This window comes from Callorhinus ursinus, unplaced genomic scaffold, assembly GCF_003265705.2.
Source record: "Callorhinus ursinus isolate GAN/ISIS: 27379988/994484 unplaced genomic scaffold, GSC_fseal_2.0 scaffold12, whole genome shotgun sequence".
NCBI classification, from domain to species: domain Eukaryota; kingdom Metazoa; phylum Chordata; class Mammalia; order Carnivora; family Otariidae; genus Callorhinus; species Callorhinus ursinus.
The window spans coordinates 52,728,482-52,734,178 of record NW_027397074.1 but is presented as its reverse complement, the minus strand read 5'-3'; the positions used below and the strand labels follow the sequence as shown (position 1 = coordinate 52,734,178).

General features: G+C 36.3%; 1 pseudogene; it reads right to left on the bottom strand.

The window, feature by feature from the left end:
• Positions 1–1,557: 1,557 nt before the first annotated feature.
• LOC112825224 (small ribosomal subunit protein eS1 pseudogene) lies at positions 1,558–2,405 on the bottom strand (annotated as a pseudogene).
• Positions 2,406–5,697: the final 3,292 nt, after the last annotated feature.

The following is a 5,697-nucleotide window of genomic DNA, read 5'->3' as shown; positions in this document are numbered from 1 at the left end:
GGGGGGAATCGGAGGGGGAGATGAACCATGAGGGACTATGGACTCTGAGAAACAAACTGAGGGTTCTAGAGGGGAGGGGGTGGGGGGATGGGTTAGCCTGGTGATGGGTATTAAAGAGGGCATGTATTTTTTTCTTTTTAAGATTTTATTTATTTATTTGACAGAAAGAGACACAGCAAGAGAGGGAACACAAGCAGGGGGAGTGGAAGAGGGAAGCAGGCTTCCCACGGAGCAGGGAGCCAGATGCAGGGCTCAATCCCAGGACCCTGGGATCATGACCTGAGCCAAAGGCAGATGCTTAACGACTGAGCCACCCAGGAGCCCCAAGAGGGCACGTATTGAATGGAGCACTGGGTGTTACACGCAAACAATGAATCATGGAACACTACATCAAAAACTAATGATGTAATGTATGGTGATTAACATAACATAATAAAATAAAATTTAAAATAATAATAATAGGGGCGCCTGGGTGACTCAGTCGTTAATCATCTGCCTTCGGCTCGGGTCATGATCCCAGGGTCCTGGGATTGAGCCCCGCATCGGGCTCCCTGCTTGGCAGGAGGCCTGCTTCTCCCTCTCCCACTCCCCCTGCTTGTGTTCCCCCTCTCGCTGTGTCTCTCTCTGTCAAATAAGTAAATAAAATCTTTTAAAAAAATAAATAAAATAATAATAATAATAATACTTGCAGGAATATATAACTATTTTCAAGTATCTTAAAAATACCCACTTATAAATTTTATGCTAATTCAAAATGAATAATTTACTCATTAGTGTTTACTCAAAAGACTCAATGTTTTTATTTAACTTCTAGTTTCTTTAACTTGAATAGGAACAGAAAATCTCTTAAATGAAAAACAGTCTTACTATGAAATGACTTTAGTCAGACAGTACATGTTTTTTCCCTTTAAGTAAGAAGCTGAATTAAATGAATGAAAATAGCCGAGTATCAACAGAACCTCCATGAGTTAAGGAAACAGTATTTGCCGTGAAAGAGGAAAAATGCACATGAAGGGCAAAATTTAGAAGATTATGAACTCTAGACTACTACCAGTGTTTATAATTTTCCACTCTATATAATTGCAATTTCTCATTTCTGATTTACAGAGACTGTGTACCACAGTAACCTAGGAATGTTGCTTCTGCATCATGCATGCAGATCAAATACCCTTGTGTTCATTAGATGAACTGAATCACCATCCAGCCATGCTACCAGGCAAAGGCTTACCCTAGAGCACCACTGCCTGCCCAGGAATGTGCACTGCTGTGCGGGGGGACGCAAAAAAGAACCTCAGAGACTAGCCTCTGTGTGTGGATGCAATATTAAAATAAACTAAAAAAAGCAGAGCGTCTGTGAGATGTCACAGGTAAAACCTTATTTTAATGTTGAACATTGCAGTCCCAAATGCCTTAAAAGTTGAGAAGTTAGCCATGTGACACCAAAATTTTCACTGAAGATAGGTACAGGGCTTAAAGTGTGGCACACATGAAGACATGGTGGGGGGAATCATTTCATCTAAAAAGGGAGAGAAATTTCCCTCTTTTCTTTTTTCACAAATAGGATTTTTTTATTTGCCACCATTAAATGTCTGACTTTTAAACAGATTCTTGGACTGCTGGCTCATATCCATCAGCTCGTTCAACTTTAGCACCGGTCTCATCCCCAGTAGCTTTTCCAGAACCACTACCTTCACCATGAAGCTCCATGAGCTTTCCCAATTCAAACTTGGGCTTCTTCAGCATTTTTACTTTTCTAACTAAGATATCATGAAGTGGATAAATAGACTGACAAGCCTTTTCTATATCTTTTCTGATGCTGTCTCAATCAATTTATTGACCACTTCTTTCAAGTCATTTGTTTGCACCTCTCGGGTCATGATTTCCATCATCTTTTTCCGAATTTGACGGACCTGTTGGTGCTGAGCATAAGAGGTCTTCCGAATCTGATTATTGCATTTTTTAGTAAAACCAACACAAAATAGACAAAACAAATAACCATCGGTAGTCTTGACATCAACATGAGCTTCAATCATGGTCTGCCATTTTTTGACCATGTAGCACATTTTGTCACGGGTAAGATCCATGCCATGGAAACTAGTCAGGCAGTTTTTGCCCTGAACATCTTTAGTAATTAGCTTGAATTTTCTAAATGCAACTTCATCATTCTGCAAATCAGCAAGGCTCACTTCAAAAACCCGACCCTTGAGGCCATCAGATGCAATTTTGGTTCCTTGAGTTCTTGTGACTAATGTTTTTCCAATATTTCTTATATTGAACATAGCTGGTGCTTTCACATCATACCAATCTTTCTTAGAAAATGGATCAACCACTTTCTTCTTGGCTCCCTTTTTGCCGCCTTTCGTAAGGCACTTGTTCTTGCCGACCACCATGGCGCTGCTCAGGGAGCCAAAAGGCAGAAATTTCCCTCTTAATATGTTATGCCACATGCACAGAAAACACATATGGGTAATCATCCATAACAACTATTTTAAAGTTTCGGGCAAATAATACTCATTTTTGAACAGTGCTTCTTTGAGGAATTGTAATTATGAAATTTTCATGTAGATTTTTGAACACAAATATTTTCATTACAGAAAAAAATTGAAATTTCAAAAAGCACTTTACCTCTCCACTTAAAATAATATATCCTTGGTCAAAATATATATAATTTTTCATTAAAGAAAGTATGACTGCAGAATTATTAATAAAAATATATTGGAATAGTAAACATCCTGAAATAGTATCAGTTCTTAAATGCCATGCCCTGGTTTAAGTGGAAAAAAATGTCCAAAGTTATTTCCTCATTTATTTTAATGCAATGCAAGCCTTTACCTTCATAGAGAGACAAATTCATTTTAATAATTTAGTTACATTACAATCATTTTATGTTCACTATTTCTGTGTCACTGCCATTTTAAAACTGTTCTCCTTAAGGGACAGCCACTTTCTGCCTTGATCTTTCTCACCTGTCCTTTCCTTTCTATCACAGGCTTAATTTTAATTTTAAAGATCCCTGTTCTACTGGATTATTGCTAACATTCTCCTCAGAACCCAGAGAAGGCTGGGACATAATGCTGCCTAATTCCAGTAGTTTCTAAGGGCTTGGAAAGAAGAGAGACCTCTGGAATAAGGAAGTCACGTAACTATCCAAAGACCGTTGGAGGTGAATGAATAAACTATAACTCTACCAGCTTTGTGGTGTTGTCTGAGTCAAGAACAAATTCTTCAGGATCATCACATCATTCTTATTGAATTGTTCTGTTTTCTAATGTTCGCTGGTCATATGTAAAAATAGCTTCACACCTCAGCTTTAGATCCCATCATTCTACTAAATGAGTCAAAATTCTGATTTGTCATTTAATCTGCACTATTTACCATTCTCAGCAGATGAAATGTGCCTAAATTAACAAATGATGGCTATGTTCCTAGAGCTCTATGCATCAGGTTCTAACAGCCTCATCCTCACCATCCTCACTATTGTTAGGTAAAATGTCATTATTTTCTTAGAATTGTTCACGCTTTGTAGATACACTCTCATTTGACCATAATCACAGTCGTAAGCAAAAAGAATTGAGATGACTAATTTCCTCGGTTTAATCAACACAATTCAGGTTCTGACCAATGTGTTTATCTTATTATTTGATAGAACTCTACACAAGGCTAACTCCAGTCTAATTGTGAATTAGGCAAAATTTTTACTTTGCTTACTTGCTTCTACCAAGATATAAAAAAATACATTCTTCCTCCTGACTTTGCTCCATTTCCTTCCTTATGTTCTTTCCCTGATTTTCCCGTCTCCTTTATTTAGTGTCTGGGGCACCTAAGAAATTAAGTGACGAAATAGTTAACCCTAAAAATAAGCCTTTATCTTTTTATGAAAACAAAAACTATATTTCATTTGATCCTTATAAATATCTTGCATGTAATCTCCATTTGCCATTTCTTGGTTATAAGTAACTTTTCCAAAGTCACATAATGAGAGTCCTTAAAGAATCTTTAATCTAGACTCTGAAAGCTGGACTCTCCACAGTATGTGCATTGAAGAAGAGGGTGTCTGGGGAGAATAATGTTTAATACAAATGAGTGAAAGCTTAAAGAGTGGGACTTTATGTTCCAGAGATGCTTATTGTTATCATTATTATTACTTAGCACATCATCTGCCATGCTCAAGCTGTACCATATAAGTAGATCCCCACTCCAAGCAACTTTGATATCATGGTGTATCATGACATTATGGTATATTAATGTACAAAAATTGATAGATATTTCATGGCCAATACACTAAAACAACTAAAGGCATACGCAGATTGACTAAAAGTGGTACAAATTGGATAATTATGACTGGAATACCTAGAATTAAAGGCAGGAGAGAATGAAACAGTAAGTCTCTCTCCTTTTCAGTGAGTTTGGTATTAGTGAAGGAATAAATTATCATAAACATAAGGAAGTTAGAAGGCTCATTATAGGTGACTTATCATGACTAAATTTAAGGTTTAATATTCAAATGGCTCCTTCCAGAGTGTTGCCAGGTCTGTTCTGGCAAGAGATAACACCAAAACATCTAATTATAGGTAAATGCAGCTTCTATTTTCCTACAATTCTAAACAGATGAGATTTAGTGATTTGAATAACTAGACTGAAGGTGATAAACGTTGGGAATTCAGGACTAGTTTTCTATCTAGTCACTTCAAAATGGATATATGAGCCAATTATTTCTTAACAGATGTATGTGAGCCTGATCAATTAGCAGCACTGGAAAGTAGATTTTGTCAAGCCACTGGAACTCTTGTTCATTTCCTGATTCTTCATTTTAATGCCTTACCCTCATGATCTCTCAAGCATGCACTGCTGTCACCCAGTGGAATAAATTACTAAAAGTAGAATTCAGGCAATAAAAGAGAAGTTTGGGGTCAGAAGCCAAACTGGCACCTTTCAAATCACACTCCTTAAGCAATCACTCCTGCCGCGGAAAAAGGCTGATCCGAACGCAGAACTGCATGTTTGCATTACGACAAGGGAAAGTGAGGGAAGTGTTCCCAGTGAGTAAAGTTTTACTTTGAAGGAAGTTTTAGACAAAAATAGACTATAATAGTAGTAAAATGACTTGCCAAGAAACTACACGTGAGAATGCAGGACTTCTAACTCATATTCTCTCAGATATGATTAATTTGCTAAATGATTAATTTGTGGGTTTATATATATTATTTCCCTCATATTTTTTCTTCTGTTTATTTTATTCTTTTGGGGGGCTTATGTTTAATGTTCCTTTGTTTTCACTCTCTTTTTATTTGTTTAATCACTTATAAAATTTTCTCTGAGCACAATTTTAACTATATTCCATGTGTTCACTTATATGGTGTTTTCATCATTATTATGTTCAATCATTCTAAAGTTCTTATTTCTACTCTTTTACTAACAAATTGTATAAATGAGTTTTTAAAATGTTTCTCAATAGAAGAACTTTCTGTGTTTTTTATTTTGTCATTAATTTCTAGTTTTATTGCATTGCAATCTTTCGTAAAACCTCTATTGACTTTGGGCCTCTAATATTATCTTTTTATTTGTTTTGTGATTGTTCCCCAGGAACTTCAGAAGAAATTACATTCTCCATTTCAGGGAACAATGTACATGTGCTTAGTTGTCTGTATCTGTTCTATGCCTTCTATAGCATTATTTATTTCTGTCCACTTGATATTT